The sequence below is a fragment of the Acomys minous genome, assembly GCF_964271855.1.
Source record: "Acomys minous genome assembly, chromosome: 11".
Lineage (NCBI taxonomy): Eukaryota > Metazoa > Chordata > Mammalia > Rodentia > Muridae > Acomys > Acomys minous.
Window position 1 is genome coordinate 111,413,482 of NC_140492.1, and position 25,853 is coordinate 111,439,334.

The following is a 25,853-nucleotide window of genomic DNA, read 5'->3' on the forward strand; positions in this document are numbered from 1 at the left end:
ACTAGATTTAACTGAAGGCAAAATGCACATTCTCCTCAAGCTCATATGGGACCTAATCACACCTGACTGATGTGGAAAGAAAATATATAATGTCTTCTCTATAACTATATTGTAATTAAAAAAGAAACTAATATAAAAAGTCAAAGTTTACCAAAATTCATAGTGAATAAGCAACGTATCTATAATTGTTGGCATAATGCTCTTGTGGACTATGTACAGTTTACCCTTGTTCATTCAAATGATGATTTTTTTCTCCTCCACTATCTGTTTTCAATCCAGACATGGCATTGTGATGTTTATTCTAAGTATCTTCTGTCTCAAGTTTGTGTAAACATGTCACCATTTGTTCTCTGTATTGCCAATAAAAGCCAACTAGTCAATGCTGAGCAATAACAGAGAATAAGAAGGGGCATTCTAGTCCAGTGAGGGGAGGAGAGAGAGAAGGAAGGACAGGATGGAGCCACAAGGAGAAGACTGGGAAACATCAGGAGAAATGGACCAGGCCTAGGAGATGATTGAAAAGCAAGTATAAAGTGGGGAATCTGAATGTGGGGGAACTATACCAGCATGGAGGTTTAGGATGGGGTCATTATTGCACAGCTTTGTGCTCTAGGCTCTAGGCCTCTCTGTGTGGTTATTTGGATATATATCTGGTTAAGGAGTAACTGCTGGTTTTTATTAATATTAATATTAAATATTAATAACCATTCAACATATAATAAATGGACAAAATTAAGAATCCTAAGAGAAAATTAAAAATAAATTTGAACTAAATTAAAATAAGGTGCATTTCAAAATTAGTGGAATGTAGCAAAAATGGGGCTGAGGGACTCACAGGATTGGACACTGAAGTCTCCATGTCTATCTCAGGAAAGAAGAAAGCAAGAGTGAATTCAACACAAACTCACTGGAAGAAAGGGAATGAGAGTCAGAGCAGAAATCAGTGAAACTGAAAACCACAAATCAATATAGAAAAGACAGTCAAACAAAAAGCAGATTGTTTGAAAAGCATTAACAAAATCAATAAGCCTTTATGTAGGCTAAGAAAAATAAAATGACATAAATCACTCATATCAGAAATGGAGAAGACATCACTTCATGTCTATAGATAGGGAAGGATACAAAGGGAAGCCCGTGGATGCGATACCTACAGATTTGATAACCAAAATGAAATGGACCAACTCATTGAAAGCGGCAAAACTGCCAAAAGTCAGACAAAATGAGATGGGCAATCCAAGCAAGCCTAGATCTGCTAGAGAAATTGAATCAACAGTGACATTCCCAAACAGAAACACCAGGCCTGGATGTGTGTGTGTGTGTGTGTGTGTGTGTGTGTGCGTGCGCGCGTGTGTGTGTATCTTGCAGAACATAGAAAAAAGAACTATAGACCAATAGTTCTCATGAATGCAAATACATATAAAATAAATAATTTTATTAAAAAGTATTTAAATTCCAACGACATATAAAAAAAATTAGACATCATGACCAAGTGGGTTTTATCCTGAGTATGAAGGCCACTTTGATGTTCAAAGATCAATGAATTGGATCACATCCATTAAGAAGGAAAAGTTACACGATCCCATCAGTATATACAGAGAAAGCGCTTGGCGTACTTCAACACCGATTCACTACAAAAACCCTTAGCAAAATATGGATGGAGGAGAACTTCCCTATTCAATAAACAACATCTGCAAGAACCCTAAAGGTAATATCATATTTAACGCCGAGGAAATGGAAGCTCTTCTGCCAAGATCGGGCGTAAGGCAAGAACGTCCCCTGTCAACCCTGCTTTTCAGCTTTTGCACCAGAAATCCTAGCTAGCGAAGTAAGTCAGGAAGTGAAATGGAGGAAGTACAAAGCTGCCATTGTTCATACGCAGCATGGCGGTCAATGTAGAAAGTTCAAAGGAGTCAACAGAAAGGAGAACTAACGGCCAATTACGTCAAGGTCACAAAACACAAAGCCTATCAATCGTCCCACCTGCTGGTAATGAGCAAGTAGAGTCTGATATAAAGCACATTGCAATGACATTAACACTCTCCCACAGGAAACATTTAGGTATGAAATCTAACATAGATGTGCTCAAGATCTGTATGAGGAAAGCTATAAAATGAGGATGAAATAATTTCTGAATTAAGAAATAGAGACATATTCCATGTCATGTTCCTGGACAGAAATTCTCAATATTGTCAAGATGTCAGCTCCTCTCAACTTACACAGGGATTCAAAATGCCCAGAACAGGCTACTTAACATCGAAGGAAAGCAAAGTTACAGAACTAATTCTTCTAGGCTTTAAGGGCGGTGGTGGTGCATTTGGGAGGCAGAGGCAGGTGGATCGCTGTGAGTTCGAGGCCAGCCTGGTCTATTGTTGGTAACACCCGTACTTGGCCGTTGCAGTTCCTGACCATGACCTGGGAGGAGGCCTTGCCATTCTCACCCGTCCTGTCTGAAGCACTGGGGTCCTTGACAGTCATGTCAACAACACACGTGCACTCAGAACTTCATCATCCACTCCACACAGTAGGGGAGTGGACAAATAAACCGTGGTTCATTCAGTAAATGGAATCCTCACTGATTGTTATGGATGGAGTGTCAACTTCTGAAGTCACTTGACTAGGGGTGTGGACTGGGGAGCATCGTGAGTACGCCCTAGCTCATTTTCTCTCTTCTGTCCTCCAACATATTATAGCGTTAACAGTCTAAACAGTTCTGTAGCCTGTTAGTGGACATGAGCCCTCCATAAACAAGAGCCTTAGACAGGGTCCTTGGGCCAGCTCTTTCCTTTTCTCTTTGCCAAATGGAGCTTTCGTCCTGTGCCCTTGAGAATAATTAGGATTCCACTCAGTTCAAGCTCTGATGCTTCCTGATTGTAAAAAATGATTTAAAGGAATGTTTGGATTGTTCAAAATTTGCAAGAAGCTATTACATAATGAAAGTCATCTTTAAAAGGTAAAAAGGCTGAGCTGTGGCTCTGTTGTAGGGCGCTGGCCTCACATATATACATGAAACTCTTGGTTCAGTTCCCAGCACCACAAAAAACCAGGTGTGATGGTACATGATTGTAACCCCAGCATTCTGAGGCAGAAACAGGAGAATTAAAAGTTCAAAGTCAACCTTGCCTACATGGTGAGTTCCAGGACAGCCAAGGCTTCAAGAGACCCTGTTTCAGTAGTAGACAGATAAATAGGTAGATAGATAGATAGATAGACAGACAGATAGACAGATACAAGCTTGGTTGCATTCTACCCACCTTTAGAAAACATCTAAACAAATAAGAAATTAGAACAATAAGGAGACCAGTATGGTCAAATCCAATTCAAGACAATATGTTTGGTGCCAAACTATTACATTTTGCAAAAATTAAGGCTCCACATTGTGAGCCATTTAATGAAAAAAAAAGGTGGAGGAATAAAATGTAGTTGATCCAAACAAAAAAGAAGTGAATTGGAAAAAGAAAAACATAATGGTTTAGATCAATGTCCCCCATACCATTACTCTCTATTAAATACACATGAAATCAAGAAAAGGGTGTCATTTTTTAAAAAAAAATTAAAACCATTTGGAGAAAAGTATTTTCTCCAAGTAGCAAATATATGAGGCATTCCCAGAGCAAAACTATTTCCTGAATGGCAGCCTCTGAAAGAAGACAGGAGGCCAGAAGCAGGATCACCCGACTGAAGAGGGCCCTTTCCTCATTTACTGGTGGTCACATGATTTACTGGGGTTCTATTCCCACCACTCTCTTCAGGCAAATTGTGAGGCCCACCAGACCCTGTCAAGGTGACCAAATGTATGTTGAGTTCAGCATTATTTTGTATTCTTGAAATCCAGGCACACTCAGATACTTAAAACTGCAAAGTATAACACTTCTTTCTTTCTTTCTTTCTTTCTTTCTTTCTTTCTTTCTTTCTTTCTTTCTTCCTTTCTTTCTTTTTTCTTTCTTTTTTTAATTCTGGGAATCGAACTCAAAGCCTTAGCCTGGCATGGTGGTGCATGACTTTAATCCTAGTACTCAGGGAGTCAGAGGCAGGCAGATCTCTGTGAGTTCAAGGCCAGCCTGGTCTACGAAGTGAGTCCAGGACAGCCAAGGCTACACAGGAAAAAAAAAACCCTGTCTCAAGAAAACAAAACAAAACAACAACAACAACAAAAAAGAACTCGTAGTTTTGTACCTGCTTGGTAAGCACTCTACCACTGAGCCTCATTTCCACAGCAATTCACCTTTGAAACTAAAACTACATTTTATACCAAGGTTGGTCCAATGGGCACTAGGACATTTTGGAATGATTTCCAGTTCTCCTTGAGGATGTTAGTAAAACGTCCCCACCGTGTCTCTGATAGTAAGGCAGCAGCCTTGTAGCTTGCTCCAGCTAACAGCAGGTAAGTTGAAGCTGCACATGTCTTCCAGGTGGATGCCCTCAAGAGTTGGTCATTGCCAAAGTCAAGCAAATACAGACAAGTTTTCAGAAAAAATAATTTTTATTTGAGAATAAACAAGAATCAGACTGCAGTCCAAGATACATGTGCCCTCTGGGATGTCTAGAGGACAAAGAAAAAATTAGAGGCTTAATTAAGACAGATAAATCTGTGAGCCCAGGACAGCACAGGCTACATAGAGAAATCCTGTCTCAAAAACAAAAGCAAAACAAAACAAAAACAAACAACCACAACAAAGACAGAGAAATATACAACGATTTTGAAAGAAAGATGACTTTTGGTAAGACAGGGAGCTCTGATTAGTGAGTGGTAGCAATTGTTGTTAGTTACTCTTAAGGTTTACATCTCTGTCATCAGGTTGGTTTGTTTGGTTGGTTGGTTGTTTTGGTTGGTTTTTCTCCTCTGCCTTCCAAGTGCTGAGATTATAGGCATGTGCCACCACCGCCTGGCTCTGTCATCAGTTTTTAAGTACAGCTAATTCAAGCTAACTCTAAGGACAGGCCTGGCCAATGCTTTACAGTGGTTCAGAGACTTTCTGGAGCAGCACTGACACCCTAAATGCTTCCTTTCTTTTCCCGTGGCTTCTTTGGCTCCACTTTGGTAGGATGTGACAGGTCCGATTCTGTTTTGTACAACACATTTTCTTAACAGTGATGCCACCATGTTCCTTTTCCATGTTGCTGTGATCATCAATGCTCAGGTTGGGGGAAGTCCATCTGCCAAGTTGCCTGAGTGTGCATGAGGTTCAGAGTTGGCTACCAAGCTGCCAGAAGGCAGACAGGCTGTGGGAGTGATGAACTGTGCCTTTAAGTTTGGTGTCACTGCATAATTGCTCCTTAGAATTATCAGCTCAGCAGTAACTAAAGCCAACAGGCAGTCCAACAAATTTATTTATTTTTAGGGAAACTTTTTTTAGTGCTTTGCTTAATTTTTTTGTTTTATGTGAATTGATGTTCTGCCTGCTTGCCTGTCTGTGTGAGAGTACCAAAAATCCCTTAGGGCTGGATTACCGACAGTTGTGAGCTGCCATGTGAGTGCTGGGAATTGAAACCCAGTCCTCTGGAAGAGCAGCCAGTGCTCTTAACTGCTGAATGTAATGGGAGTTTTGGTTTCTTTAAAAAAAAACTCAGTTATGTTATGTAAACATGTTCTTGTTTAATCCTAGTGTGGGACATGGGGCTGCCTTTAGTTTGTCCACAGCTGATAACAGCCTCCTGTGGCTCAGAGAGGGGCGTGGTCTTTGCCAGGTGCTGATAGTTTCATTCTGAGGATGCTTTATAGGGTGATTGGAGAGACGCTCTGAGGAAAGGAGAAGGCTTGGGGGGATGTTGAGAGAGAGACAGAGACACAGAGACACAGACAGAGACAGAGGTGGAGTCAGAGACAGAGAGACTGGGAAAAGAATGCTTCAGGAACACTTCAAGGAGATGGTCAGAGGAGGAGCAGAAAGGCTACCTGCTTGCTGGGCTGCTGGACATCCCAACAGCTGAAATTGATATTTTCCCAAAGAACCGGATATCCCTAACCAGCTGGAAGTAGCCTAAGGAATGTGGGGGCCCCCTCTCCCCACTAGCCTTCCTTTTCTCCTACCTAGTGTTGAGGGATTGGGGAAAAGGGAGGTAGAGGGATAAAGAACCCAGATAAAATAAATTCTAAAAAGTACCACCTGCAGCTAAGCCATAGAGAAACCTTTTAAACAGAAATATTAGACATTTTTGCGTTTCCTAAGCATGTTACAAACCTGTCAACCATCCTTGTGATGTAGCTCGCCAAGCACACACTACTGAACTAACTGTGGCACTGGCTAGGTTTGGGGAGTGTCTAATTAATAGTTAAATATCGCATAGTTTACATGCCCTGAATTTCATCTGCACTTTTAAATAGCTCCATTTTGAAATGCTTTTCTGAAATTCTGGTATTCATATCTACCTGAACATAAGAGAAACTACTTGTATTTCAATATATAAATATGAAAATATACAACTATGACTCAAGGTTCACCTAAAAAGGTTTAGCCTGAGGTAAACTAAATCACACTAGAAATGTAAAATGATGGTTTATAGAACTTAACATGAACAAATGCCATTCATCTAAAATCCTGGGTTTGTTTATTTGGGTTCAGTTGAGAATTATGGTCCATGTTTCTTCAAAGCTGTTTCTAATACTCAGTCAAGAGCAAGATTTAATATTGAGTTTGTTCCATCAAAGTAACCTTTATTTGAGAGTAAATATTAGGGAAACAAGTATCTGACCTGAGTGGGCTCTGTTGTTGTTGTTGTGTAAAGTTTAGAGAGATTATTTGTATTCTAAAACACACAGCATGAAGTTTCCAAATGGATTCAGGTCCACTGTTCTCAAAGACGTCCCAAAATGTCCTTTAAAATTCAATTTACAGTTAATGTGGCCGACGCTGCCTTCTGGATGTCTAACATGGAGCGCAGAGCGTTGTTTAAAATAAATATGGGTAAGCATCTGGGGTTCACATCAAACTGCTTCTGTTCCTCTGAGGGTTTTGTTTGTTTGTTTTTTGGGGTGACTGGGTACTACATCTCAGCTTCTGTGCTGGACTGGGTGTAACCAGCCCTGCATTTCTGAGCACTTTCAAGAAAAGAGCAGAGCCGGATGACAGAACCGTTTCTCTCAGGGCTGGGCTGACTAGGAGCATCTCCATACGGATGTCTCAGTGCAGCTTACACTCGGGTGTCCCAAACTGAACTTGCTTTTTTCCCTCCTCTCAGAGCTGTGATCCAAAGTCCCACTCACCCCTCATATCCAGTCTCCGCTGACTGCACGATTCGGCACTTGCCTCTGGTCTTACCTGGGGCTCCTCGGTCCCAGTTCTCACCTCCCTAACGGTCCTCCTGCTCCAGTATCTCCTGGCCCCCAGCCAGGTTTCCACTAAATTAACCTCCGTGAAGAAGCACAGGTGAGGGTTTGCTCCTCTCACGTCATGTCCTCAGGAGTCCAGGACGCTGGTGCTGTGCTTCACTGCCCCCATGTTTGCTCCTCTCATGTCATGTCCTCAGGAGTCCAGGACGCTGGGGCTGTGCTTCACTGCCCCCATGTTTGCTCCTCTCATGTCATGTCCTCAGGAGTCCAGGACGCTGGTGCTGTGCTTCACTGCCCCCATGTTTGCTCCTCTCATGTCATGTCCTCAGGAGTCCAGGACGCTGGTGCTGTGCTTCACTGCCCCCAGGTGCTCTACCCCAGTCTCCTGCTTTATGTCGCTAAAGCCAAGCCAAGCTGGGTGGAGGACATCAGGGACCCCTCCAAGCCCCAATGTCAACAAAGAGAAGCCTCAGAGAAAGGAGGTGAGGCCTATGTGTGTGTTTTCTCTGCTCCCTTCCATTGTCACTCAGGTCATCAACCTCTGGCACTACCCCGACCCGAACGAAGCCTTCCAGGCACACCTGATTTCAGTGTATCATCTGGTGTGTTTCATTTTTTCAATACTGGAGAGTGATTCCAGAGCTCGGTCACACGAGGCGAGTGTTCACTACTGAGCTATACTCCTGTCCTATTTTTTGTTTTTCACATGGACACAGACTCTCCCTTAGTTGCCCAGGCTAGCCTCAAACTCACTCTTCGGCCAGGTAATCCTTGAACTTATGATCCTCCTGCCTCAGCCTCCAAAGCAGTTGAGATTACAGGCTTGCCCCACCAAGCTAGCTTCTAGAATATACTTCATATTCCCCCTTTTGATTTTTCCTGTCTTCCACTTTTCAGACCGGAAGTATCTTTTTTTTTTTATTCCTGTGGAAGTCTTTCTTGTTCATTCCCATACTGTCCCTGCGGTGTGTTCACTCAGCAGGAAGACAGCAGAAACTGAGTGTGTCAGGGGCCAAGAACCTGAAGTCTGCTTAGAGAGAAGGACCACACAGACCAGGAAGACCACTTAGGGGTTTCACCAGCTCAAGAAACAAACAACGTCCAAGCAAGCCGCTGACATGATGTATCTGCTAGTATTACCTTAACTAAACTACATAAAGCAAATGTTCTTTTAAAGCAAACAGAAAAGCCCTGTTTCTGATTGTGTTTCTCAGGTAGGTCAATAAGGCGACTTGAAGTTGTTCACGTCAGAAAGTGGTGAAGGCAAAGCTCCTGAGAGAATTCAGAAAGACTGTGTCTTCTATTGGGGTCGCTGATGGCCGTAGTGTTTCTGGACTTGTCCAAACCATTGAAAAATATATCCATGATAGTCTTTTGTCCAAGAAGAAAGATTACAAGATAAAAATACAGTGAAGTGAATTATTTGCAGATGGGCTGAACTTATTCACCAAGGATTCTCAGCTCTGGCGCTGTTCTTCGGTAATTCTGGAAACACGCAAAGCAGCTAGCAGACGTGGGCCATGTTTTTGCACATGGTTGTTGTTGCTACTAGCAAGAGAGAAAGCAAGGTTGAGTAAAACACCCCTCCTGGAAACCAGAGTTGACAAATGAGTGCAAGAATTTAGAAACAGAACACCCTGGGGACTCATCTGTGAACAGGATGGTCCTGTGCTTCTACCTCTGTCCTGCCTGGCTCTTTCCTCCTGTGGGGACAGGTGAAGGATGTCCCTTTTAAGAAGTGATCTTCTAATGAAGAAAACACTGATTTTGTCTTCTGTTCCCTAGGAAGGAGTTTGACCTAACAAAAATGCTGTCAGTCAGCTGTCATATTTTATTCTTATTTCTGTTGATAAATATAATTCAACAATAGCAACAACAATAACAACACACACACATACCCCTCATAGAAGAGCTGTAAGAAAGTTACAATGGGAGGCAAGCCAAGGAAGAGTAAATTAGGTGGGCGTAGGACCAGAGGCAAAACCATGAGAAAAAAGAGATCCTCTTTTTCATGGAACTTGATGAGTTCTTAGGAGCGTGGAGGTGGTGTTGAGAGTGGTAGTCTAGACATACTCACATCCAAATTTAATAATTACTCTGGGCACTTGGAATTCAGACACGGAGTCCACTTCGAGGCAGTAGAATAGTGCTTGTTAAGCCTTTCTCCAAATGGGTCAACATGAAAGCACTCTGGCTGAGCGGGTTCCTTACCTCACCTCTGGGAAAGCCTGGGGCTATTTGGATCCAGTTTAAACGCAACTATGAGAAATGTGCCCCAGGCAGTGCTGCTCAGCAGAGGGGCTGCTCCTACAAATTTGACGCCACACAGTGTTCTCCCATTTCTCCTGGTATTATCTTCTGTCCGTTCTCAAAGGCATCTGGGTCTGCCAGTCTTCCCTCATATTTTCATGGACAACCCTCCTTGTCTTATCATGACTCACATCCCCTCACTAGTCTCCCCACTGCGGGTCTCTGTCACTTCCAGTACGTGCTGATCGCAGAAACCAGACTAACTGTTCTCCTAAGGCACTTTTGTAATGCGCTCTTGCTTAAGAGTCCACAGAAGTTGGTTTACTCGTGTTTCCCCCTTGTCACACCCTGTCCTTCTACAATCTCTGTTGCAGCACACTGTGACCTCTGTCACCTTCAGCCTAACGCAGGCTACCCATTGCCTTGACCCTCTCTGTACACACCGCCCTCCGGCCTCCTGTCACCCAGTGAATGACTCCTACTGCTTGTCCCTGTACATCACTTCCTGGAAAGTAGAGAGATCCAGGTACCCATCCTGTGTAAGCCCGTATCACTCGGTGGTATCTCTATCAAAGGGAATATAATGACCATAATTTTAAGACCTCTTTATTATCTCGGTCTCCTCCTAGCGTAAACAAGGATGGCTTATCCACGGGACTTACCCTTTTATCCCCAAAGCAGGCAATGTTTCACTCGTTTCATTATAATTTGTTGAATGAGTGAATGAGTTCAGTACAGACATTTGTTGAATGGGTTAATGAATTCAACACAAGTATTTGTTGAGTGGGTGAATCAATCAACACATGGATCCATCCATTGATAGAATAATTGACAAGTAGCACTGTGTAAGGACACATGGTCCTTTTTTTTTTTTTTTTTTTTTTTTTTTTTTGCATCCTTTCAGGTGATCTTTCAGCTGTGACTCCCATGACAAAACCTCAAGGGCACAAAAAATGGCTTCTGTCTCCCTCTTGTAGTCCACGGTAGATATATGCAGGCAGTGGCAAACACTGGCTTCATCTTGCTGTTTGGACTCTGCAATTCTATTGAGCCAGGGCCTGCCAAGAATCTCCAAAACAGCTCAGCCATGCCTGGAACCTAGTTCTTGCTGCTACCGATCTACCCTCCCTGCTGTTCTCAGAAAGGTCATTGCTAACTCGACACCACGCTAGGAGTGCTTCCTTTCTGGCTCATCACTGTGGCCTTTGATGATGGGAAAGCCAGAGGCCAAGGCCAGAACACTTCCTCTTGACTCACATTTCCAGCCTAGCAATGGCCTGTGTGCAACGGGCAGGGTGTAGGTGAGGCCAGGGTCAGGACAGGCAAAGCCAGGGGAAGTTAAAGATCCACCCCTCCTCCCCCCACCCCCGCCTTCCCCTCCCCCCCTACACAGACATGTCCTTTTTCTCCAGAGACTTCAAGAGACTGCTGCACTTTATCGTTTTAATCTTTTGGGACTCTTGAGGGAAAACAGTGCCTTGCATGGCTGCAAGTACCCAGCAAAAGCAGGATGGACAGCAAAGGTTCACCAAAGCCTCATTGTAAAGGATGAAAAGTCCCCATCGGCCCAAATCACCTTTACTCCCTCATCCCCGTGGGTCTCATCGTGGACCTGAAAGTGTAGCAGGAAGGCGATGGCCATTGAGAGACCAGAAAGAAAACAGGTCGTCCGATCAAGCCTGGTCTAGAAATCGCCCCTAAACGAGATATACTACAGCTCCATTTCACCCAGTGAACAGCAGAACCACAGGATGGCATGACCAAACGGAATTAGCTCATTTGCATAGCGGGAGTCGCATGCCAGGGAAATTGAGTGCAGGGTGACTCACCCTAACTGCTCAAGGCTGAGCATCACCCAGCAGTGGCGTGGTTGGAATTGCATGCTGAGCCACTGCAAGCAAAGTAGTTCACCCTAAACCTGCTGCGAGCCTCCATCCTCAAGCTCCTCCCACACACCGGCAGTTCTTTCTCGCTGCCACGCCCACCGCTCTCTTTGGAGTGCACTGAAGAAACTTGTTTTCTAGCTGGTCTAAAGGCGCAATTCTTCTACCCACCACCAAATCTCCCACCACAGGAGGCCGCAGAGGCCTTCAAATACCCTTTGAACTGAAAGTCCAGGCTTACACGCGGCACAAGGCCCTGTGCCTTTTCCCCAATGGTCTTTATCGCCAAGACCCTGCTTTGCAAATGGGAGAGTTGAAGTTGCCTTTTATTTCCTAACCTTGCTATAAGAAATGCTGAGATGCCAGGCGTAGTGGCGCATTCAGGGAGGCAGATGTTGGTGAATTCGAACTCAGCCTGGTTTACAAAGAGAGTCCTGGGCAGCCAAGGCTACACAGAAAAAAACCTTGTCTGAAAAAAAAAAAAAAGAAATGCTGAGTTTTCTATGAGATTCTTTTCAAACTATTCTTTGCTGTGCGGGCTTAGTTTCTGGTTGGCTCCTCTGCTTAGCTTCATGGCTCCTTGCTGTGAGGATAGATCGTCTCCCGGCTGGGTATTAGTACTTAAGACTCCTCTGGAAGCAAGGCTCTTTCACTGTTAATGCCCACGAGTCAAGAAGCGCAAATAGCTAATTAAACTCAAAATGCGCTCACTACACAAGGACATTTGGCCTCTCATTTCATTTTTCATTCATCTGTTTGCTCTCAGGAGAAGCTTACAACCTAGGGGCATGGCCATACTTAAAATACTGGAGACTGTATGTTTAAAAGGCTTCTGTTGAGGATGTCAAAGGAAAAAAGAAAAGAAAGAAAGAAAAGCTATAGCGATAGTTCAGGGCACTTCAAATCACGCAGACCTCAAGCACGTCTACGCCAGAACTGGCCCCCAGACCTTAGACGCAAGCTGACCTCTGAACTGGGCCAGATCTCAGTTTTCTGCAACATTGTGTTTGTTCGCATCTGCTCTCCTCCCAAACAACAGTCCTTCCCCGATACTACCCAGATAGTCAGACCCCACACAATCCCTTTCTTAGAAAACAGATTGGTCAGCGCCAAACCAATTCTCACTCAAGAAATGACTGAAGACCCGAGGCCCTTTGTAGTTTAGAGTCACAAACACAAACAGCATTCTGTAAAGCCTGGGACTGCGAGCCCCAAACGGCTTGAATCTGCTTTACCGAATCTCAGTCCTAATGGGCGCTCAGTAAATCTAACTCTCTTTGTTCTCAATTGCATCGATTCCATTCTCAGTCAAGAGTTGCAAACAAAAACAAAGAACAGATTAAAAACTCTGGCTCAATCAGACTCAAACAAGGAAGAAATTCTAGTGACTCACATGAGAGGGGTGCTGCTCAGAAAAGGACACCCCAGGAGTGCAGCTCATTTGGGGGTGCTGTTCTATTTCTGCACTTGCCATCTGGCTACATTCTAAAGCTGGTTTGGGGGTTGGGGGAGAAATGGGGTATGAATATGATCAAAACGCATTGCATACATGTGTGCACCCCTCAAAGAATAAATATATCGTTTTAAAAACTAAAAAGCGCAGTGGTTCCCTTCATAATCTCCAAAAGGCCACAATCAATTCCTAAAACTGTAGGTTTCCTTCCTCGTGTCCAGGGGGAACTGTGCTTGCTCCAGAGCTCCAGGGAAAAACCCGGGCCGCTTCCGGCTTCCCAGATACTCTGGCTGCTGTACGGAGTCTTAATAGGAAATTCCTTTAAGCTACAAGGAAAAGTTTCTGTAAAGAAAAAGGGAAAGCCAGCTTTGTGATACCTCACATTTAAAATGTGGAAAGAGCTCCCTTGCAGAGCAGTTGTGAGAGTCGAAGTAGCCATCTAAAGGGTCTGATCAGAAAGGGGGAGGTAGAGTAAGAAAGTAAGAATGTGACTCATTTGGGAGTTGGGACATAGGGAGCATAGGCTGCCACTGTAAAGGGCCCAGTGAAGAGCTGGTGGGGGGAAAAGGGGGCATTGGTGGCTTCTACATAGTGTGGGCATCGGAAAAGACCAGACTAGAAGGAGAGAGGGAGGCATCACTGTTAGTAATCAGGCAACAATGCAGTCTCCCCTGAAGGTCCTGATGACTGAGGGAAAACAGGCTACACCTAAGCCACCTGAGCACCTTCTGCACATGCGTATGTTCCTCCTGCACATGCGCTAGATAGTTTATAATGAGAATTCCTCCTGCCCTCTCCCTCCCCCCCCCCCCAACGTGTGTCTCCAGAGATGGTCTCTGTATCCCCCTAGTAAACCTCTTAACTGGATCTGTGGCGTGGCGTGATTCCATCCCTCGGTGCAACTTCTAACAATCGCATTGGGGGCCATGAGAGAGACAGAGGTCAGTGCCAACAGCTGTAGAAGTAGGAAACACACCTCAGGGCTTAAAGATGAGCCACTGCAGCCCCTGTAGAAGGGTGTCTACCCTCCGGTGACTCAACATAAGAGGCGCCATCTCTGGAGGGAAGCCGAGGGCAGCTGTGCTGTGCGTGGGCGCTCTAAGGCTGTAGGTAAGCACACTGGTGCTAGCTAGCCCTGCGGGATGGAGGGCACAGTGGGAGGCTTCCGAAGTGTTTACTGAGAGCAAGGTCAGACAAATTCTGCTGGCTACTCTAACGAGGCCCCAGAATCTGAGTCCAAGGAAAACCAGGTCACACAAACCCACTACTTCCTCCTGGTCATTACGCAATCGCTTGAGCCAAGTTGAATTACCTTCAAGGAGCCATGATATCTCCTGTGATTGTCAAAACCATTAGTTCCTTGCCCCCTATTTTGTCTTAAAGTGCTAGAGAAATTCTGGTCACATTATATCAGACTGGGACATTTCATTCCCTCCCCTTCCCCTTTTTCTGTTTAAGCAAACACTACGCACTTTGTCCCTGGCTACCGGGACAGTGAGGATTCTGGAGAAGGGTGTGCACAGATCTTATGGTAGGAGTCGTAGGAACTACTTCCTGTTCCTCTTGTCGTCCACACAGCTTTGCCAGGATATTTTGTTTATCGTCACCGCTTTCATTATTCTCTATTGTGTCTCTTTCTGGCAAAGCCACCAACCATATTTGTTGCAAGCAGCTGGGTTTTCCTTAGTAAATGTTCCTGCGAAGAAAGAATGAGACTATTTAATAGTTTTCAGGACAGAAAAGTCTTTCTTTTAAACCCCTTATCCTTTTTCTTTTGAACCCTCAGAATTGAGAATAATGCTGCTTTTTTTTTTTAAACACATTTTTGAGGATCTGAGGGAATTCTTTATTCTGTCAAATAGATTTACCCCCTTATCAGTCAGAAATGTGGGCAAAATAAAATGATCTCATTGTATATGATTCTGTACTCGTGGCCCAGGGCACCACATTGCAGTGAAATTCGGTTTTACAAATGATTTAGGAAGACTTTTGTTTTGTTGTACCTGCTCCCAGTAACACAGACATGCTCTTGTCCTGATCTTCATTCATATTAGTGTTGATGAGGGAAGGGCTAATGTTTGGGCAGCTAACCTTGTTTTATTAAAAAAAAAAAGTCATTTAAGAGTAAGCCAAAGCATCCCTTAGTTTCGGTTATAGGAAAAGATGCAAAGCAGTGTGATTGTCAGAGAGCATTGTGTAAGTGACCGCGCCCACGGACCCATAGCCTTGCCTAAGTGACCACGCCCACGGACCCATAGCCTTGCCTAAGTGACCACGCCCATGGACCCATAGCCTACATCAGGAGCTGTAGGGTTACCAGCACCGCGTGGTGGCCTGATGTCCTCACTCCAGTCCCTACATCAACCAAAAAGCACCACTCTGCTTTCCAGCATCATCAATTGTTCCTTTGCCTCTTTTTACTCTTTATAAAACTTAATTTTGGGTTTTCATTTTCATGTGTATTTTCCAGGACAGCCTCATTGTTGCAAGTGGCAATTAAGGCTTTCCTTTTTAACTATATTACTATTATGTAAACGCATCACGTGCGTTGCGTCCATGTCTGCTTCCTACTTCTGTCATTCCGGACTCATCCTGCCTGGTCCTCTTCACACGGTGATCTTCGAGATGTAAGGGACACTAGGCCTGTGGTGGTGACAGCTGCTGCTAGCCCCAGGACACCCACTGGGATTCTGGCATCTCATGACTAGAACCATTCACACTCCAGACAGGAGAACGGAAGACAGAACACACATGCCGGTCTTGCTGGACAAGGCTTTTAGGCGCTGCCGCAGGATACTCTGCTCGCATTTCCTTGGCCACAATTTGGTCACCTGGTCAAACTTAATTATAAAGCTGGGACATGCTCTATGTCACACACACACACACACACACACAAAATCATCCTCTTCATCATCCTAGAGATGGAAACCAGGGTTTTACATACACTAGGCAGGAAACCTACCACTGAACCACATTCCCAGCCCTGAGATCCCACACAGTTTCATTCAAGTCACAGAGTAGTGCTGGTCCAATCACTAGCTATTCTGATATTCAGAGATGAAGGATGCATAAGCTGAGTCAGGTCTCACGTAGGCCAGAGTCCCCACTCTAGGAAATGCTTCCATCACCAGAACCATCAGGCATTAGGGATTTGAGAGAAGGCCAGCCCGTGTTCCTGCCTTTAGATAGTTACCACAAAGGTGCAACTCTGGTAGAGCTCTTAGTGACTGCAGCTCACACAGAAAGGCATTCAGGAACATGATAGAAGAGGCAAAATACTCTTGGAAGTGAGGTTACAGGCTTAGGGTGGAGTCAGACCTCCAGGCCTCCAAAATACCAGAGGAAAATGAGAGGTGTGGCATTGCCATGTTTCAAACTAGTAGCAAGGGGTCCAGGGAGCCTAGAATATTCCTAATATGGAAAAGAGTGGATGGGATGAGGCTGGTCAAATCCACAGTGGCCAAGGGAGGGTAAGACGCTCAATGCCATGTAGCAGATCTGGACTTCTAGTGTGTTACAATAAAAGATAACATCACCAGAAAGTACATCAAAGTGAGGCCCAAACTGTAGCACCCTGGGGAAGTTTACCAAGATTCAGATCTCAGGATTCTGGCCTCTTCTCTGCTTCAACAATGCAATGGTTTTCTGGAATGACTTGCTTGGTGTGACTCACCCTGGGGACCGAGGTAAGTGCAGGAAGGAAAAAGGGGAGGAGGGGTGGGGGGCAGGGCAGCGGCATTTCTAAATTTCTAAATGCCATTTCTAAATGGTTCCGCATTCCTTCCTTTGCAAATTTCCCAAAGAGGGGGAGAGAAGGAACGGTTACTCTTTCATTATATTTTTTTATTATTAAGTTATTTATTTACTTCATATACCAATTGCAGCTCCCCCCCCCCTCGCCTCCCAGCCCCACCATCTCCCCTCCCCTCCCCTCCCCTCTCTTCCCCACATCCACCTTTTCTCCCCTTCTAGCACCTTCTATGTATCAGACTTAACTCTAAGTGCTAGAGTCCCCAATCTTTCTAAGGAGGTCACATGCTAATGGAAAGAAACTCTTTTTTTTTTAAAAAAATGTGTACTTTGGGTCAGCAAGTTGGCTCGGTGGGCAAAGGCTCTGAATTCCTTCTTTGGGCCTATGTGATAGAAAGAGAAAACTCCCTACTGCAACTTGTCCTTTGACCTCTACAAGGCATGCAAATACACACACACACACACACACACACACACACACACACACACACACACACACACACACCATAAATGTAATTTAAGGATTTTTTAAAAATGTTTATATTATTCAGCAAGTTTTTATGTAGTGGGAAACACTGATGTGAGTATATTGGGATAATAATGACATAGCTGAGGACTCTAACTCAGGGATTAAGTCCCTCCTAAGTGGTGATAACTGAGGTCAGATATTGGCTTCCTACTACTGCTGTAATGAATTGCCTGAGAGTTCGTGACTTAAAGTAATATCACACGTTCACGCATACATAGTCTCATAAATTCTGCAGGTCAGAGGTCCCAAGTGAGCCTCACTGGGCCGGAATGAAGTTACTAGAAGGCTGTATTTTTTCCCTAGGCTCCAAGAGGAAGCCATGTCCTTACCTTTGTCAGTTCTAAGATGCTCTGTGTGTGCTTTCCTTCTCCAGTGAAGAGCCACGGAGGGTGTCTGGACCTGCCTCGGCTTCTGATGCTCTTGCCCCTTACAATTAGTCATCCTTGTGAGTTTGTGGGACTCACCTGGGTAATCCAGGCCTGTCTTCGCAGCTCCGGATCCTCCATCAAAGCATATGTGCAGTTCCTTGTGAGATGATGTAATTTACTCAGAGGCTCTAAGGACCAGGACGTGGACATCTTTGGGGGCCATGACTCTGCTTATTCGCGATCCTGCAACGTGAACCTCGGGCAGCCACGCGGCAGGACAAGCGAGATGAAGACCATCAGGTAGGAGTGAGCATAGCGCGTTCATGGGGCAGAGATTTGGAAACAAGACCATATCTCTGGAATCTAGTTTTTTCTAGAATCTGGAAACGAGGTCTGTCTTGTGGGCCGATCGCATGTCAAAAGGAGAGCATCCCAAGTCACATACCATAGCTGCCCCATTCTTGCTCGTAGACAGAATCACTTATGGCCCATCCCTGACACTTAGCCAAAGGTTTTTAAAAGTATATACTCCATAAAAACAAAAGGCCATGTGTTGGGCCTAATTTGTAATGCCTCTTGGAACTTTTGGTTGGAAACACTTATCTTTTGATTGGATGCTGGAATCCACAGACATTGATTCTGAAAAACACAGGAGCCATTCTTTACCTGCAGGGACCAGCTGCGCAGACGGAGGTAGAGCGTGAAGAATGGAGTGACACCCGAGAGGAGGCTCCTTCGGCATCTCCGGAGAACAGATTCCTTTTATTCTGTATTTTTAAAATATTGTTTGTTTGTTTGTTTGTTTGTTTTCCAGAGCTGAGGACTGAACTCAGGGCCTTGTGCTTTCTAGGCAAGCACTCCACCACTGAGCTAAATCCCCAGCCTCAGAGTCTTTCCCCCGCCCCCCCAAAGGAATAGGTAGAGTTTGTTTTTTAAAGTGATAGAATTGTGGATTCAGTTGTAAAACAAAAATCAAACCCCTTTTTCAGACCAGTAGGACCAAGTCAATTCTTAACTTCTCCAAAGTTTGCTTCGAAACGTTGGTTATCTCCAAGCAAACACTGAACTACTCTTTCCTACAAATAAAAAAGTCTTCCTTCCCCCAAGGCTTCCCCAGTTTGCATGGACCTAAATGTTTACTGCCACACCCTGGTCTGCATTCAAACCGCAGCCTAAAGCACTTTCTACGTGTGTAACATGTCAGCACAGTGAGGAGAATAACATGGGACCCCTAGAAGACTGAGCCTCCCCACTCCCCTCCATGTTCTCTGAGCTGTATCATGCCGGAACCAGACATCAGCTAGCCCCTGAGGATGCTGGGATATAGACTGGTCAACTTATTGTGTATGTGTAGGTAAACCATGTAGCCACTTAACTCTATTTGTTTATTCTAATATCCCTAATGACTTTAATATATAATATATATATAAACATAATTACTCCAATGCATCTGTAATGTGAAAAAATCATCCCCAATCTATTCTCTACAAAGGAACAACTGTTGGGTACTTCCCTTGGCCCTCTTCAGGGTTACCCTCCTTTGTGATTATAATATAGCATTACCTCATATTGAGTCATAAAATGTGTATCTGTCTGATCTATTTTTCCCTGGCAAATGGCTTCACCCTGCCCACAGTGTTGTATGACTTGCAGTTTTCTCTCTGCTTGGTGTCCCGAGTACCTTCTATGGCAGCAAGTCGGCATTTTTAAAAGAGCCCCCCTCTGCAGAAGTGCAGACCTTGGGGCTTCTCTGTGGTTCACTGTATGTGTGGAAAGAGGGGATTGATTGCACTGTGTCCAGACAGTGACTTTGAAGAAGAAGCAAGCCATTGTGTTTGCGTGTGTGCGTGCACGTGTGCATGTGTGTGTGCGTGCGTGCGTGTGTGTGTGTGTGTGTGTGTGTGTGTGTGTGTGTGTGATTCAGCTCCGTGTGTGTGCTTTGCCTTCAAGGGTCAGGCTTCCCTCGTTACGTCGTCTGCCACAATCACCAAAGAACTTTGAAAACTTGAACCAGCAACCACGTGCCTCTTGTAGCTGAAGAACAGAGCTCTTGAAACTGTCATTTCAGTATCATTTGAACACCTCCCACCCTCTGGTCAAGGAATTTCTGGAAGGAAATATGTCACAAAATGAGGTATCATTTGAATCTGTTACCTTAAATTACCAGCAAAGGGGTGGGCCACGCTTGTGGAGGTAGAGGAGACTGAGACACACAGCCTGGGAATTTTGTTTTGTTTTTTGTTTTATAGATTTTTACAATGTGGCTACTGGCTTTCCTTTTGGGGGCACACGAGGACAGTGGGATTCTCTTAGCACATGTGGCCCTTCACAGAACCTAGGACTTCAAAGTACAGGATTCAATTCAGATTTTTATCAAATTCACACAAAGCTTGGTTTTGGAAACTCATAGGTCTAAGTTATTGTCTCCAAAAGATGATGCCTCTTCCATGTTACTCTTCTTTTTTCTTTTTTCTTTTTTCTTTTTTTTTGGTTTTTCGAGACAGGGTTTCTCTGTGTAGCCTTGGCCATCCTGGACTCACTTTGTAGACCAGGCTGGCCTCGAACTCACAGCAATCCTCCTGCCTCTGCCTCCCGAGTGCTGGGATTAAAGGCATGCGCCACCACGCCCGGCTTCCATGTCACTCTTAAACACAGCAGATGCCCATGTGGCCTCTGTTCTCTGAGATGATAATGTGTCTCTCCCTAAAGGACCCACCTCACCAACACAAGATGGGAGAATGTTTTTTAGGTTGTTTGGCAGGCCCTGGCCTTGGAGGATTTTGTTTGTTTGTTGATTTTTTAAAAAAATTTAATAAATAACAGGTTCTTAGAAAATGCACGCTGAACCCCCATTCTCCTAGCAGCAGTGGTCTGACCTTAGGGAGTTTCTATGGCATGTGGACTGTAAGCTTCAACATGGAAGGGACTTGCTCATTTTGTTTTTAATGGCTCTCTTGAGCTTCAATTGCATGCTATATGATTTACTACAATGTGGTTTTGAGTTCAAGCTTCTTGGCTACCAGGCCTCAGCCTTTCGTCTCTGTAGAACGGGACTAAAAATAATAAAGCCCTATGACTTGCTAATCAAGTGCGTGTATGTGCACAGCCTGACCCATGAAATTAAATGAAAGCAATAACAGGAAAATAATATTTCGTCTTTCTGCTGCTCAGTTGTGGGTCTCATTTGTCATTGTTGGACCACAGAAGCCATTTTCTGTACTTCTGCTTTTCTCCAAAGGTCCAGACAGCAGGGCGCCTGTGGGTTTTTATTCCCCAGGGCCCTAGGCAGGCAGGACAAGGAGGAGAATCTCATTGCCACTTTCAGACGGCAAAGAGCTGGCCCCACCCTCACCCCAGAATTCTTGGGGGTCAAAGGAGAAGCCAATCTCTGTTCCCAGTGAACTATCTCACTCTCTCTCCATGCACACTCTCTCCTGTTTCTTGCTGAGGTCCCATGGACAGGACAAGAAGGTAGCCTTTTCTTGCTCTATCGATTTGCACTAATATGGACTAGTCGATATTAATGGAAATAGATAGACCTTCAAATGGGGCTGAGTGTGGGAAGTGAGCCAAAGGAAACCCGACGGGATTGTGCTTGCAGGCTGCTGTGTCATCATCAGAGCCGGTAGCATCCTGTGTTTATATCACTCTGTGTCTCATAGTTTCTCACCTCCTCTACCTTAAAAAAAAAGAAATCCCCACTTATTTTCTAAATTCAGGCTTGTGACTTATTTTCCTTTCTTGGAAGACAAAGCACATGGCACGTAGAGCGTCTTAATTCAAGCTTGGAAACTCTTGTCACCTGTCTTTCGCCTTCGCTCTTGATCTTGGTCATACTGTATCCAAATCGAAGCAAAGCATTCTCCCCTCCCCCCCCCCCCGCCCCATATGAAAGATATAGGTTGAATAAAGTGTCTTTTCCTCACATTTTATATATTGAACCCCCACGTGGCTTCCTGAATCTCAGAATGTGCCCTTGTTTGGGAGTCAGGGTGATTGCTGATATAATCAGCTCATTTAAGATGAGGTCATGCTATTGGTGGATCCTTAATCTAAAATGACTAGTGTGGTGTCTTTGTCTAAGGGGGAAATGTGGGCACAGACACACAGCCTGGAAAATGTGATAGAAAGATGAAGGTACGGGGGAGGGAGGGAGGGGTGGGGGAAGGGGTGTGTGAGGGGGCAGGGTGGGGGTGGCCATGCTTCCACTAGCCAGATAGCTAGAAGTTGCTATCAAACCACGAGACATCAGGGAACAGCCTCCGCCTTCGGAAGGAAAAAGTTCTGCCAACACCTTGATCTTGAACTTTCAGCTTCAAGAGCCATGAGGTAACACATTTCCGACCTTTAAACTGCCAATTTGTGGTACTTTGTAGAAGGCAGCCCCGGGAACCCAACTTATGGAACAAATTGTTCTGTCTTCCCAACCCACCCACTTTTTCCCCTCCCTCCCCAACTTCTGAAGCAGCAGCCATGTTGACGAACATGCCACCCTCCTCTGCTTAGAGTTCACTGGCAACGAGCATCTGAGAGCGGAGAGGAGGTCTGTACTGACTTCAGCTGAGAACAGAAATCACTAGGACTGCCAACGACTGACCGTGTTCCCACCCCAGAGGAGAAGAAGAGGCCGCGCTGGGAGACAGAGAGCTAGCTGGCCGCTCTCCAGCTCCAGGCTCCGTCCGTGCCTGAGACCTCTTCAGCTGCATCTGAACTTGGCTCTGACTTGAGTGTCAGCCAGCTAGAATGACCGTCCAGTAAATTCTTCTTTTTGCTAAACCTGATTCTTCTTATGTTTACGAGACTTACAATGCAGACTTCTGCTTAATATAGTCTCCCAAATTTATGCCCTCTCATTTTTCACAGTAAGGGTAAGACAGGTACACTGTAAGCAACTGCGTCCCTATATTCACCGGGTGCAGGATCCAGAAATGCACATAGCCAAGTGTGCTAACTCATGACAAAGTATGGTGAGGGCAATCAATTTAAAAGAGAAAAGGTTTGGTTTCTGCTTCTGGTCTTAGAGGCTTCAGTCTAGGCTACCTGGCCTGGTTGCCATCAAGCCTGCAGCCAGATACTACAATATATCCCGACAGGAGGAAATGCCAAAGGTCCTACCACCTGCAGTGCCAATACCGCTGTGTTAGGACACCGTGAATGGATTAAGTCATTCATAAGGTCAGCGCCCGAAGCATGCAGTCACCTCCCAAGCATGCCGCCCCCAAACACTGCTGAACTGGCCACCAGGTCTTCAACGTGTGTGCTTTCAGGGGAGCATTTCCCATTTAAACCACATTGGTAAGTCTTCTTAACCCATTCATTCCTAAGTGAAAATTTAAGAAGCATGAAAGCTTTGCCTTTTAGAATAGAGGGAACCCTAAAGTTGTCTATGAGCAGGAACTTCATTAACATATATAAATGTTTATTGTCCATAAAGCCAGCATTATCCCTTCTTCCAGATGTAGTAGAATCATTTTACCTATTAGGCTTATGTTAGTTTTATTTTCAAAGCATATATTTGCCTTGTGATAAACATCCAAGGTTTGGTGCTCTGCACAAGAAAATATGTGCTGTCTGGCACATGAATAAGGCCCTTTCTGGTCAGCACATTATCATGTCTTTTTTTTTTTTAATACTCGGAAATACTTAGTTTTAATTCTGACTTATGCACTTTTTAATGGCTTCTGATATGTGTAGATTCAGTCTCAAAGACTCCCAGCCGTAGATCAGAGAAGGAAAAACAAACAAAATCCTCACACTGTTTTACAAGCTAACTGAGGGATCTGTGAGTTTTCTAACCCAGCATGACATGCTTTCCTAGAAACTCAGTCAAGGACACAGTAGCTGTTTATAATCACCCAGTTTCTATGAGCCAGAAATCCAAGCATGGATGACACGCATGGCTGTGAGCATGTGTCTAGGGCTTCCTTCTCAAGGCTGTGGCAACAAGGAGAAGCTACAGATTCTTTTACGAGTTTCAGCCCAGTGAAAGGAAGTTAAACTATTAAAAGGGTGTGATTTGTAAGGAGTACAGAGACACTGGTCCCTCCTCTTCCTCTTGGAGGGGTCCCCACGCCTCCTCCTCGGTTTGTGATTTTTTTTTTCCCTTAAGATAAATAATGACCAGCAGCCGGTTCAAATGGCTCTTTGGCTGAAAGACATTAAAATACCGAGCCTGCCTTGAAAACCTAGGGCTTTTAAAATGTTAAATGTTATTTACAGTGCTTACGTCCTATGGAGTTAAATGAACAATTTAGTGTGGGATTGTTATTTATTTGCTATCTGTGCTGTTTCATAAAAGTAAATGTGCCATTAGCCCTGTCTTATGTCACCAAAAACAATGAGGTGCATAAAATGACAAAGATGAAGGAAAGGTGTGGTGGCGCAAGCCTTTAATCCCAGCACTCAGGAGGCAGAGGCAGGTGGATCTATGAAAGTTCGAGGCCAGCCTGGTCTACAAAGCAAGTCCTGGACAGCCAAGGCTACACAGAGAAACCCTGTCTCAGAAAATAAAAATAAAAAGAAAGGAAGAAAGAAAGAAAGAAAGAAAGAAAGAAAGAAAGAAAGAAAGAAATGACAGTCATAAATGAAGGGGAAATCATAAGCACACAGGGCATTAAAAATTAGAGATGACCTGTCATGTAATACATCGGATAATAATGCAGTTTCTTTTTTATATTATGTTTCTTTTTTAACATATATTTATATTATTACACATGAGTAAAATAAACTACATACATCAGGAAGAACCACAAGACAATCAGGAATTATATAAATGTTACATTCATAGTGATTTGGCTATTTGTATTTGGCAAACTTGAAGTAAACATCTTTCCTATTTTGTTGGGTATAAATTTCTGAATGGAGATTAATGCCTATCATAGCTCATCTCTATTAACTTAAAACATCTATCTTGGTCTAAAAACATCTTAACCCCTGAGAGAAGCATGGGAGAATAGCAAAGTAGAAGGATCCAGAGGGTCCTAGAAACCTACAAGAAGAACATTATGATAGGCAGGTTTGGGCTCAGGGGTCCTGCTCAAATTAAGGCACCAGCCAAGGACAATACAGGCGGTAAACTTCAAACCCCTACCCAGATCTAGCCAATGGTCAGAACACTCTCCACAGTTGAGTGGAGAGTGGGGTATGACTTTCACAGGTATTCTGGTGCCTCATATTTGATCATGTCCCCTGGAGGGGGAGACCTGGTGGCACGCAGAGGAAGGACAGCAGTTTACCAAGAAGAGACTTGATACCCTATGAGCATATAATGGGGGAGGTAATCCCCCTCAGTCACAGTCATAGGGGAGGGGAGTAAGGGGAAAATGGGAGGGAAAGAAGAATGGGAGGATACAAGGGATGGGATAACCATTGAGATGTAACAAGAATAAATTAATAAAAAAAAATCTTAACCTCTAACCTACTAAGCTTAACTGTAAGACTAAACTATCTGGTCTTCAAACCCATCAGAGACTTAAGAAGGGATAAAACTTAAATACCTGAGTGAACCCGGAGTGTAGGTTAGCAGCTTCCAAAATGAAAAAAATGACTGAGACAGTTTACTGCCTGAACAGTCACACAACACGCCCTATAACTTTGGAGCATCATCTTCAGCCTTCTGGCCCAATATACTTGACAGACATATTTGTGAGGCAGGAACCATTGAGGACTTGCTTACCCTGTCTTGGCAGAGTTTGACCGTTGACTCTGCCTGCATCTAAACTTGCCCAATAATGCAGTTTCTTAAATGTTCACAATATGCCAGGCACTTGTAACAGTCATTTCTATACAACACTGACAACCAGTTAACGTGCAAAGTAGGTATTTTAATCCCTCCTCTGTAGGTGAGAAAATGACCTAACACCTACCATTAAGCCTACGTTAGCAGAGGCTTCCCACCTATAGGATAACACTGCAGACATCCAAACCCAAGTGGCTGAAAACAATGTTTACCCAACAGCGCTAGAAACAGTATGGATATTTCTGAGGGAACACAAAATGCCAGGCTGGGGAGATGGCTCAGCAGTTAAAGGGCTTTCCGTGCAAGCAAGAAGCCCAGACCTCAGATCACCAGCCCCCGCCCCAGGTGGATGCTAAGTGAGTGTGGTAGCACACCTGTACTTCCAGCCTTGGAAGGCAGATACCCGAACTCCCGTCCCCTCCTTCAGCCCGCCTCTCAGCAACCTTGCTAGCAAGATTAGCTGTTTGTTGAGCTCTGGGTTTGATTGAGAGACTCTGCCTCAGTGAATAAGATGGAAGAGGTTTGAGGAAGATCCTGACAGCAACTTTGGGTCTCTATGCACGCACTTGCCTGCATTTACTCACACAAGCGTGCACACACACACACACACACATA

General features: G+C 44.4%; 1 long non-coding RNA gene across 1 annotated transcript; it reads left to right on the forward strand.

The window, feature by feature from the left end:
• The first annotated feature begins 13,667 nt into the window (after positions 1 to 13,667).
• On the forward strand, positions 13,668 to 19,051 carry LOC311608605. Its single transcript, XR_014783041.1, has 3 exons — positions 13,668 to 13,794; positions 17,624 to 17,800; positions 18,173 to 19,051. It is a non-coding gene; the product is annotated as an uncharacterized lncRNA (long non-coding RNA).
• Positions 19,052 to 25,853: the final 6,802 nt, after the last annotated feature.